This window comes from Schistocerca piceifrons, chromosome 5 (genome assembly GCF_021461385.2).
Source record: "Schistocerca piceifrons isolate TAMUIC-IGC-003096 chromosome 5, iqSchPice1.1, whole genome shotgun sequence".
Taxonomy (NCBI): Eukaryota; Metazoa; Arthropoda; class Insecta; order Orthoptera; family Acrididae; genus Schistocerca; species Schistocerca piceifrons.
In genome coordinates, this window is record NC_060142.1 from 686,455,607 (window position 1) to 686,468,146 (window position 12,540).

Here is a 12,540-nt window from a genome sequence, read left to right on the forward strand (position 1 = left end):
ACAACTGATCAATCCTGGAGCAGACAACTGCAATATGCTTGGGTGGTTTATGATGACAAAACTCTCAAGTTAAACTAATCACCATATGAACTAATTTTTTACTTTCCAACTAGCGGATGTGTAGGCAACCAACCATATGCTAATGTAATGACTCGACTAATAACTGTGGCTATGCACTGCTGCACTGAGTTCCAATTAAATCATCTAAATTATAAAATCACACACAAAGATACAACAAATGAATAAATGGCAGACCAAAAATACTAAGTAACATAACATTGGAACAGTCCGTTATAACAAGAATTTATCATGACAACAGTATGATATTCAATCTTGATTTGTTTCTGTTCATTAAAACAACTTATATTGAATAGTCATCGAAATGTGGCCTCACATACTCTAATATTATACACAATGAAACATACGTAATAATATAAATAGCAGCGCCTTCAAAACAAGCAGAGTATACACACGCAACGTTTAACATGTGCCGTACATCGTGCAATACACAAGACGTTTAATCTGAACAAATTTAACTTATATATATATATATATATATATATATATATATATATATATATATATATATATATGCAGGGTGAGTCACCTAACGTTACCGGATATATTTCGTAAACCACATCAAATACTGACGAACCGATTCCACAGACCGAACGTGAGGAGTGGGGCTAGTGTAATTGTTTAATACAAACCACGCAAAAATGCACGTAAGTATGTTCTTTAACACAAACCTAGGTTTTTTTTTAAATGGAACCACGTTAGTTTTGTTAGCACATCTGAACATATAAACAAATACGCAATCAGTGCCGTTTGTTGCATTGTAAAATCTTCATTACATCCGGAGATATTGTAACCTAAAGTTGACGCTTGAAACCTCCGACGTTCAGTTGCGTGTTGTAACAAACAGCTGCAACATACATCGCGTTTCTACAGAATGATCTGCCAACGTTGCTCGAAAATGTCCTACTGGAAACGCGTCGACGTATGTGGTATCAGCATGATTGTGCACCTGCACATTCCGCAATTAACACTAGGCTGACCCTTGACAGGATGTTCGACGGGCGTTTCATACGACGTGGAGGACGCATAAATTGGCCAGGCCATTCTCTTGATCTTACACCTCTGGACTTCTTTCTGTGGGGTACGTTAATGAAGAAAGTATACCGTGATGTGTCTACAATCCCAGAGGATATGAAACAACGTATTGTGGCAGCCTGCGGCGACATTACGCCACATGTACTGCGGCGTGTACGACATTCATTACGCCAGAGATTGCAATTGTGTGCAGCAAATGATGGCCACCACATTGAACATCTATTGGCCTGACATGTCGGGACACACTCTATTCCACTTCGTAATTGAAAACGGAAACCACGTGTGTACGTGTACCTCACCCCTCGTGGTAATGTACATGTGCGTCAGTGAAAAATACCAATAAAAAGGTGTTAGCATGTGGACGTGATGTGCTGTTCCAGTCTCTTCTGTACCTAAGGTCCATCACCGTTCCCTTTGGATCCGTACGTAATTCGGTGCTCTCCGATACACACGATCGAACGGCGGAGGACTGGTACTCAAGCGTCAACTTTAAGTTGCAATATCTCCCGATGTAATTAACATTTTACAATGCAACAAACGGCAATGTTTACGTATTTTCTTTATATGTTTAGATGAGCTAACAAAAGTAACGGGGTTCCATTTAAAAAAACGTAGGTTTGTGTTAAAAAACATACTTCCGTGCATTTTTGTGTGGTTTGTATAAACCAATTACACTAGCCCCTCTCCTCACGTTCGGTCTGTGGAATCGATGAATCGATTCGTCAGTATTTGATGTTGTTTACGAAATATATCCAGCGGTAATGTTAGGTGACTCACCCTATATATATATATATATATATATACTCCTGGAAATGGAAAAAAGAACACATTGACACCGGTGTGTCAGACCCACCATACTTGCTCCGGACACTGCGAGAGGGCTGTACAAGCAATGATCACACGCACGGCACAGCGGACACACCAGGAACCGCGGTGTTGGCCGTCGAATGGCGCTAGCTGCGCAGCATTTGTGCACCGCCGCCGTCAGTGTCAGCCAGTTTGCCGTGGCATACGGAGCTCCATCGCATTCTTTAACACTGGTAGCATGCCGCGACAGCGTGGACGTGAACCGTATGCGCACTTGACGGACTTTGAGCGAGGGCGTATAGTGGGCATGCGGGAGGCCGGGTGGACGTACCGCCGAATTGCTCAACACGTGGGGCGTGAGGTCTCCACAGTACATCGATGTTGTCGCCAGTGGTCGGCGGAAGGTGCACGTGCCCGTCGACCTGGGACCGGACCGCAGCGACGCACGGATGCACGCCAAGACCGTAGGATCCTACGCAGTGCCGTAGGGGACCGCACCGCCACTTCCCAGCAAATTAGGGACACTGTTGCTCCTGGGGTATCGGCGAGGACCATTCGCAACCGTCTCCATGAAGCTGGGCTACGGTCCCGCACACCATTAGGCCGTCTTCCGCTCACGCCCCAACATCGTGCAGCCCGCCTCCAGTGGTGTCGCGACAGGCGTGAATGGAGGGACGAATGGAGACGTGTCGTCTTCAGCGATGAGAGTCGCTTCTGCCTTGGTGCCAATGATGATCGTATGCGTGTTTGGCGCCGTGCAGGTGAGCGCCACAATCAGGACTGCATACGACCGAGGCACACAGGCCAACACCCAGCATCATGGTGTGGGGAGCGATCTCCTACACTGGCCGTACACCACTGGTGATCGTCGAGGGGATACTGAATAGTGCACGGTACGTCCAAACCGTCATCGAACCCATCGTTCTACCATTCCTAGACCGGCAAGGGAACTTGCTGTTCCAACAGGACAATGCACGTCCGCATGTATCCTGTGCCACCCAACGTGCTCTAGAAGGTGTAAGTCAACTACCCTGGCCAGCAAGATCTCCGGATCTGTCCCCCATTGAGCATGTTTGGGACTGGATGAAGCGTCGTCTCACGCGGTCTGCACGTCCAGCACGAACGCTGGTCCAAGTGAGGCGCCAGGTGGAAATGGCATGGCAAGCCGTTCCACAGGACTACATCTCTACGATCGTCTCCATGGGAGAATAGCAGCCTGCATTGCTGCGAAAGGTGGATATACACTGTACTAGTGCCGACATTGTGCATGCTCTGTTGCCTGTGTCTATGTGCCTGTGGTTCTGTCAGTGTGATCATGTGATGTATCTGACCCCAGGAATGTGTCAATAAAGTTTCCCCTTCCTGGGACAATGAATTCACGGTGTTCTTATTTCAATTTCCAGAAGTGTATATATATATAAAACTATTTGCATACCAGTTCACCAGTAACAACGTTCGGTATCGAGAGAGCACTGACTCATAATGAAGACACATTATCAAGCTGTAAACTGATGCACTAGAATGACTATCTCCACGAGTCTATACTACTAAATGAATATCATTTATTTCTTGATACACACATGAGGAATAAAGTTTTCAGCAAGACATTTTGAAAGATGCAGGACATTAAACTAGTGACATCGAGGAATAGACGTTTGGAGAGCTACTATAATTGAAATACTAACATCCCAAAGCAACATAATTTTCAAATAAACTCCACTTGCCATTGAGCTGTACGGACTGAATGCAGTCTTTGATAAACATATTATAGTTGGAGAGGCAATTCTGGAAGTATCGAAGATACTCCATTTCGATTTCCGTTACCGGTATATGTTGAACGATTTCCTGCCAATCCGTGTAAAACTGTGCTAAATATATTCTTACAGCCACTTATACCATATCAGAACACCCACTGTCTATGAGGATATTAGGAGTGGAGTTCACAAACGGTTCCATACTTCGGGATTCCCAGCGAATAGCAAATACAATATTCAAGCTGGTGTATAAAAATGTGGTTGCCCTGGTGAAGGACTAACTAAATTGGGATCCTATTGCAGAATTTGTTACTTAACATGCAAATATGTACTTCCTTGAGACCGTCTGTGGGCGGGTACTGCTCAGAGCTAAAGATGTAAAACAGTATTTTGCTAATATCTTCACCACTGGTAATTGTAATCAATGTATCCTGGATTCAGAAGTAATAACAACCGCGCATTTTTTCTTCCAATTAGAATCAGCATTTAGTTTCGACTATTAAACAATATTAAACACACTTTATGAAAATTTGTGATTGATTTCATTGTACAAAGTGTAAATACCTGTGCAAAGTAAAAAATATAAACTGCAAAAATGTAAATAATGTAAACTGCAGATTGTAACAACAGGTGAATATCAATTTCTTCTGAGTGTGAAAAAGTAATTAGTGTGAGTAATATAAGTAATGCATACTGTTGTGAATACCAACATTTTCGGATAGAAAAATAGTACTGTGTGCCATAGCAATTTGACTTTATTCTAAATATCGGCAAAATGTGTCTACTTTTCAACAGAAGTTAAAGGGTCCATTGTAAATGCATTGTAAATACAATACAGTGCATGTAAATTATCCACTTTTTCGAAGAAAATTCAGTCATCCATTGTAAATGCTCACATAGTGAAAAAATTTATGAAAAAAATTGTGTAAAAAGATATTTATAATTAATTTTATATCTGTTATATTTTGTGAGTCAGGTTCTCTTTCTCATCCTTCCTACTTCATCTGTAATTTGTTTGAATCATGCGCAAAACACACACACACACACACACACACACACACACACACACACACACACAAAAGGCACACACAGATAGTATTTGTCTTAACAGTGTCTCAGCTGGACAACATCTTATCAGCATAGCTGAGGCGGTTTTCTCTGTCGCATAACAAGAAGAGTGCGCTGCACTGAAATGTGTGTACTATCGATGTGTCTGAGTGACAGACAAAATAGTTGGAGAGGCTGATGCATTTATACTTTTCTTTTGAACATGGCACAAAGATGTGAGATTTTTTAAAATTATTCTAAGAGACGGAGGCACAAGTGTGTTCAAGAATTACAGTAGATGATGAATGAATACAGAGATATCTTTATGAGAGAGAAGAAATAATAAGGTTTTTGTGAGAGACCACATGTGTTTAAGGATTACAGTATGTTTGACATATGAAATACGGAGATAAGAGAGAGAGAGAGAGAGAGAGAGAGAGAGAGAGAGAGAGAGAGAGAGAGAGGAGAGAGAGAGAGGGAGAGGGGGAGAGAAGAAATGGTTAATTTCTGCAGAACAAATTACAAGGCTGTGTAATGTGACAAACTAAATGTGTGTGTACTCCATTTTACATGTATAATGAATGTTTTCGACCTTGGAATGCTTTTAATATTACGAGAGAGATATGTATGTGTAGGTACATACTGTACTGTGAAACCATTTTTAAACACCACTTTCATATAACTGCAAAAGGTATGAATGTATTATAAATAAAGTAATATGTTACAATTTTTAAGCCATAAGTATTTTTTTAGAAAATAATATCTCTGAGCTGTTTCCCTGCTTATCTGGTGCTATTTTCCCACCTCATTTTAATACTACTCTGTGATTGGTTGGAGATACAAGAAGCCATTTCTACACATTATTTTAGTACTATGCTGCAAATGGATGGAAACAGGAGGAGTGTGGGGTGTAAACCACATTAGTCTATTCCTATCATCCTGATTAGTTCTCATGCTGCGTTATGACTGGCTGGAGATAAGGGGGTGAAGATGGGAGGGGGAGGGGCGTAAGTGTTTTTAATTTTCCATTTACACAATTTGGTTATTTCTGTTATGTCCAACTCCTTTCATTGGTTCTTTCAATTTTAGTAATATGATTCGCGAGAGACAGGGCAAAGATTGGATGGGGGCGAGGGCATTGCCTGGCTCCTCACTGACAATATGATGCCAGTGATAATAGTGATGAATGACTGCCGGCCGGTGTGGCCGTGCGGTTCTAGGCGCTTAAGTCTGAGACCGCGTGACCGCTACGGTCGCAGGTTCGAATCCTGCCTCGGGCATGGATGTATGTGATGTCCTTAGGTTAGTTAGGTTTAAGTAGTTCTAAGTTCTAGGGGGCTGATGACCACAGATGTTAAGTCCCATAGTGCTCAGAGCCATTTGGAGCATTTTTTTAAATGAATGACTGGCAAATGATGCTGCCACTGTCTTTGCCCCTGTGTTTAGGCAACGTCAATCCAAAGGTCAAACTGGATAAGGCAGATGGTAAATAAGCTGTTATTACGATCCGGTCTTATGCTGACCAATTTCTCGTCATGCGTGAGTGGCATACATGCACTCCAGATGAAGGATAGTGCTGGAACGCAGAGCGTGCACACTCTGACAGAAGAAGAAAATGCCAATAGGCTTTGCTAAAATCATAGCTTACTCTTTGACAAAGATAAAAACACCAATCGTTCCCTAAAATTTTACTATTATTATCTCTCAGTGTAGTAATGATTTAAATAGAACTACGAAGGCATTATCCGCTCAGGACGGTAATTGGTAGATGTAATGTACACGTACAGACAAATTATTACAGTTTCAGAAAATCTTGATGATCATTCAATAGGAAGTGCTTCACAGTTTGAGCAAGTCAATTACGGCTTGGTCTACCTCTAGGACTTCTGTTTAGCATTCATTGACAGAGTTGTTGGACGTCTTCCTCGGTGATCAGTGCCAAATTCCGTCCAATTTTCTCGTTAAAACGTCAGAATCGCTAGTTGGTTTGAAAGCTCTGCCCGTAGTTCTCTACACGTGATAGCTGAACCTTATGCGCAGCATGGCTTGCCGTGCAGGGTAGCAAAACGGGGAGTAAAATATCGTCGATGTGCCGCTGTGCTCTATGGGGGCCGCAGATGACAACCAAAGGGTCCTACTACTAAAAGAACTGGCATCCCATAGTTCCTGACATTGGACCATACTGCGGGGGACAGACAAATTAGTAACTTACCGCTGTTCAGGTAGTCTGCAGAGACGTCTTCGCCCTGGTATCTCATTGACTGGGGCAGTACTCTCTTCAGTGAAGAGTACCGCTTCGATTTGAGCCACGATGACCTGAGAAGATTTGTCTGGAGACGCAAGGAGAGGGACTAGATACCATTGTGATGATCTCGGATGCCATTCCTTCTCATATCATGATGGCTTTGATTGTCATTCATCGCACCCTTACAGCACAGCGGTGCGTCGACGATATTTTACTCCCCGATATGTGGCCCTTCGTGGCAAACAATCCTGGGCTTATACTTCAACTAGACAATGGTCGCCAGCAAACTGGCGAAAATTTGTTGAGACGTAATTGTAGAGAAAACTGCATAAAATGGAATGGACCGAAAGAGTGACGAATGGAAAAGCATTTCTAAGAATATGAGAGAATAAAAATGATGAAATATTGCTTGGTATACACACTAGGGAGAAATTGCATGTAACGAATGGTCGTCGAGGGAAAGATTATAGGGAAGAGGAGGATGATATTGAAAATCACATAGTCACCTGGAGGTTGAGCAAGAGCTACAGGACTTAGATTTACCTTCGACGATTTAGCCTTTGTAAAAACGACTTTTTGTATCCGCTCGAAGGCCTTTATCCAATTGGAAAACTGTTGTTGTATTGTGTAACATTGTACGTTGTCCAGAGTGTGGCACTGCAACATTGTACCCCATGCTCTCAGAGAGCCAAAGAGCAAGGCACTGTTCTGTGCACCATTACCTATGCTATCTGATCAAAATAATCCGGAAACCCTTACATACTGAGGAACTTAGCCCCACGTAATGAGGAACTCACTGGAAACGAGTGGGTTGGAGTGATGCATCACGCTATAACCTGTTGCAATCCGATTGAAGGGTTTGGTTCTGGAGAATGCACGAGAGGTGGAACCACAAATACAGGGTGATTGTAAAGTCACTATACATTTTGTACTTAAACAAATTTTATTAACCAATATGTAATGGCACTGTAACTTATGTTACAATACGACATAGTTTCAGTACATTTCAATGTTACCACCTTGCATGTCTAGGTGCAACCCCCCAGCGCTCCACTGTACACCGAGAACCCAGAAACCTGCCCAAGCATATCTAGAGTAATGTCAGCAGCTGCGGCTCGAATCTGCTGTGTTAAGTGTTCAGTGCTGCTGATCTTCGCCTGGTATACCTTAGACTTGATAAACTCCCATGCAAAAAAAGTCTAAGGGTGTCAAGTTAGGAGAGCGGGGCGCCCACATCCGTGGAGAGGCATGACCAGTCCATCTGCCGAGAAATGTGTGATGCAGATAACCCCGAACAACGAGGGCTAATTGAGGTGGTGCACCATCCTGTTAAATAACAACAGTATCCATAATCCCATCAGATATCAACTGGGGCTCCAAAAACTGTTCCAACATATCTAGGTATGTGGTTACAGTAACGGTTTGTTCTGCGAAGAAGAAGGGACAGTACACTGTTGACCTCGTTATCCCTAACCACACATTCACTTTTGCTGTGTCCCATTGCCACTTCTAAAGCACACTTCGATGAACGTCTGCCCAGATCCTGCAGCTGTGTTTGTTCACATGTCCAACGGTATCAAATGTAGCTTTATCACTGAACAAGATATTTTGGATCAAATTATCATTTTCCACAGCTTCTAGCAGGTCATGACGCATAGCTTGTCTGGCTGCGTAGTCCTCCGCTTCAAGCTTATGTACAATCATTACAATTAGAAATAGGTTCGGCATCATACTTGGTTATATATATCAAAGCTCTTTTCCTACTCCTACATTTTTGGACATCAGACACACCACTTATGGTACGCTCCTTTGTGCAGCTTGTAACGAAGAACTCTCCATACAGTGGTTTGAGGAATACCAAGCTCCCTACTAAGTCTTCAGGTAGATGCGGAAGGGCTACGTGTGATCGCATCCAGCATACATTGCACGGTGTCAGGCGTTATGGTCGGCCTCCCTGGACGTTCGTCATCTGCAACAATACCAGTGCGCTGGAATTTATTGCCTAAGGTCGTGATAGCAAGCCTGGTGGGGCCTGTTTACTGGAATCGACGGCAAGTCTACCCGCACCTGTTCACACGTCATTCAACGAAGACGGGCAGAAACCACAGCGATTCGTTCTTCTTTGGTTAGCATTCTGTCGAAGTACCTGCAAGAAACAAATATTCCTTTACTATATCACTGAAATGTATAGTTACTTACTAAATCACTGAAATGTATAGTGACATCAGAATCACCCTGTATAAAAGAAGGGGGGGGGGGGGGTATTATGTGGTTAGAAGAGGAGCAGTGACAGCATATTGGATCAATCGGGAGAGCTCAGTGATTAGTCATTGAATGTCACCTGTGTAGCAAATCCATCAGGGCCATTTCAACCCATCTAAAGCAACCAAAGTCGACTGTTGATGATGCTATTGTCAAGTGGAAACACAAAGGAATATAAACAGCTAAACCAAAATCAAGCGGACCTTATTTACTATCTTACAGGAGCCGTCTAGCACTGAGTAGGGTGGTTGTAAGACGTCGCATGAAATCTGCGGAAGGAAGGGGTCGTGAACAGCAAAATGCTGCCAGCAGTCTAACTAGCACAGTGGCTGTGCGTAGACAATTAAAGAGAATGGAGCACAGTAGTCCAGTAACTTCTCAAAGGCACAGATTCTTTTAGCCTGTTCTAAGCGACGCTTGAGGTGGCGTAAAGAGTAACGCCCATGGACAGTGGATGTCTGGAAACGAGGCAGTTGGAGTGATGGTTAACGCTATAACCTGCTGCAATCCGATGGAAGGGTTTGGTTTTGTCGAATGCATGAAGAACGTCATCTGCCATCATGTGCAGTGCAGAGGAAGCGGTTTACGGTGCGCGGACTGTTTTTGTGGTTAGGGTTGGTCCTCTTATCGCACATAAGAAAACAGTGGATGCGAGGGGATATGTACACATCTTGCAGCATTATGTCCGTACTGTGAACAGTATAGGATGAATGCGGAGAAGATGACTGTTTGTGTCAGCTTGATAATGCACACTGTCATGAAGCAGCATACGTGCGGCAATAATTCGTGGCGAAAAAGTTTCCTGAAATGGATTAACCTTAATCCAGTGGACACTTTTGATATGATTTATGACGTTCACTTCTCTTGAGATCCCAGAGTGCATCATCAATACCTTCTACCGGTTTTTGTGGAAGAATGGGCTGCTATTCCTCCTTAGACATTCGAACACTTCCTTGAAAGCATCCCCAGCAGAGTTCAAGTTGTAAAGGCGAAGAATTGACTCGCCGTACGTTATTCTCTAACAGCTGTCAGACGCATTTAGTCAGTTATTACACGTCTTTCCAGAGCTCTTGGGCAAAATAATAGATGAATAATTTAACAAGAAGTTTGCTTATGAAGTGCTTGCCGAGACAGAGTGGATTTCCTTTCAACAAAACATCGTAAAAAGCCAGTTTAAACTGGTTTTCATGATCATCCATCAGAATGATCTCATCAGTATAGGCCTGTGAATATGTGCATGTGTGCGACGATTCTTCTTGAACACAGAAAAATGTGCGAGACCTGCTTCCATTTGTTTGAAATCATTTGTTGCTGCATCGGACTAATGAAAACTGCAGAACACAGATAGAAAGTCAATTACGTTTAAGTATGTAGCCATAACGAGGAGTGCACTGCAGAAAAAGTTTCAATGAAGAACGTAATAGGGTAGCAAAAATCGTAAGGTTTTATCACTTAATCTGATTTCAGAAAATATTGCAGCCTTTCTGTCGTCTGTCGTAATTTATTTGTCGGCCTATTTTCGAAAACAAAATTGCCTTCACAGCCATATTAATGGATTTTGCATTTGCTCCCATGCGAAATGGGAACTCGTTAACTTTCCGTTTCAGTTGCCGAATACCTGTAATAGCATTCAAAAGCTTTGAGGAATCTCATCAGCGCCCCTCCTTCGTTGCATTTCAAACAGAATAAATTATGGTCCACTGCAAATATTGTACTGTTTCATGACAAACGGAGATGACAGAGTTTTAATACTGGTGACAGTAACCTTTAGATTTCGTGAACATGCACTTTACGAATTAACAGTCATGCATTTCGGACACGTTCGATAATTCAAGACTGATAATTGAAAAGTTGAACAGCGAAGAGCGATTGTAAATTCTACCGAAATGTGTTTGATAAACTTAAGAAATAAGTCAAAACAACCAGAGTAATAACTATCTCTGATGCTTTGTAATTTTCTGAGTGACTCTTCCTGTATAATCTTCCTCTATAATGTTTAGTGGATATACTGTTCCGATTCACGGCTCTGTAAAATGTCGATAGCTCACTAAAATTTAAGCAATTCTGGCTCTTCACACCAACTGATATATTGAACTTACGTTCATTGTCAGACATCTTAGAATATTTCGCACTATCCCACGTTGCAACATGCTGATATTTCCATCTGAGGCCGCTTTATAAAAATTTGCATACATTTTCGCCTCGCTTTTCACTCCAGGGGCTCCACACATCGACGGCTAGCTACCGGCTCCCTGAAGTCTTTCCGGCGCTCAAGACTTCGCGCCATCATGTGTTTCTTTTGCGTATGGAAGGAATTCCCGCCACCATTTCTTTCCTAATCAACAATACAGATGCGCTATGCATAAATCAGCGAAGTGACAATCTGTTAATTTTTTTTTACGTTTGAATTATAAAATGAGTATACTTGATAATGTGATCAGGGAGAGAAATATTTACGTTTGCCAACAGACGATATTAAAATACGTTAATGTTTACTTAGATGGTACAAAAATGTTACTGTTACAACGTCAGTGATAGGAAGTATCGATGTTGTTACTCGTCTGTTATGAAAGACCCACGGACGCTGCCAGTTCAATTATCAAATGTATCAGTCATATACACAATGGGTGACAGAAAAAGGAAAGCACCCGGAATGTGATGAGAACACGAGATTTCGCGTGTTCGTAGGGTGTTTGACGCTATTTCAGTGACTACATACTCCAGTGAACTTAACAAAGAATTTAGCAGTGTGGCCCTATTAACAGTAAGACATAGAACAGCTCTCTCTTGGTTGCACGAGCTTATGGATTGGTAACGGCCTCATAAAGCCATTGTATCCTCTCCTGCGGCAAGCTACACCAAAACTTTTGTAAGAGGCCCCTGATATCCTGAACTCTTGCACTCGGTCGGGGTTGGCGTCTGAACTAGTCCCATGTATGTCCAATCGGTAACATATCTTGGGATCTTGCTGGTCACAGGAGTATCTCAGCATCATGCAGACAGTTCATAGAGACAGGTGCCGAGCGTGGACTAGCATCGTCCCTGTATCACACGAGGACACAGTGTGTCCATGTCCTACTATTGTGTACCGCGCGACCTCTACGGTCGCAGGTTCGAATTCTGCCTCGGGCATGGATGTGTGTGATGTCCTTAGGTTAGTTAGCTTTAAGTAGTCCTAAGTTCTAGGGGACTGAAGACCTCAGAAGTTAAGTCCCATAATGCTCAGAGCCATTTTCGAGCCTACCATAGTGTCGTCAGAGTTCCCACTCTCATCACCTGGTGTGACCCGATGGGGTCCCACCATGCAGCCAG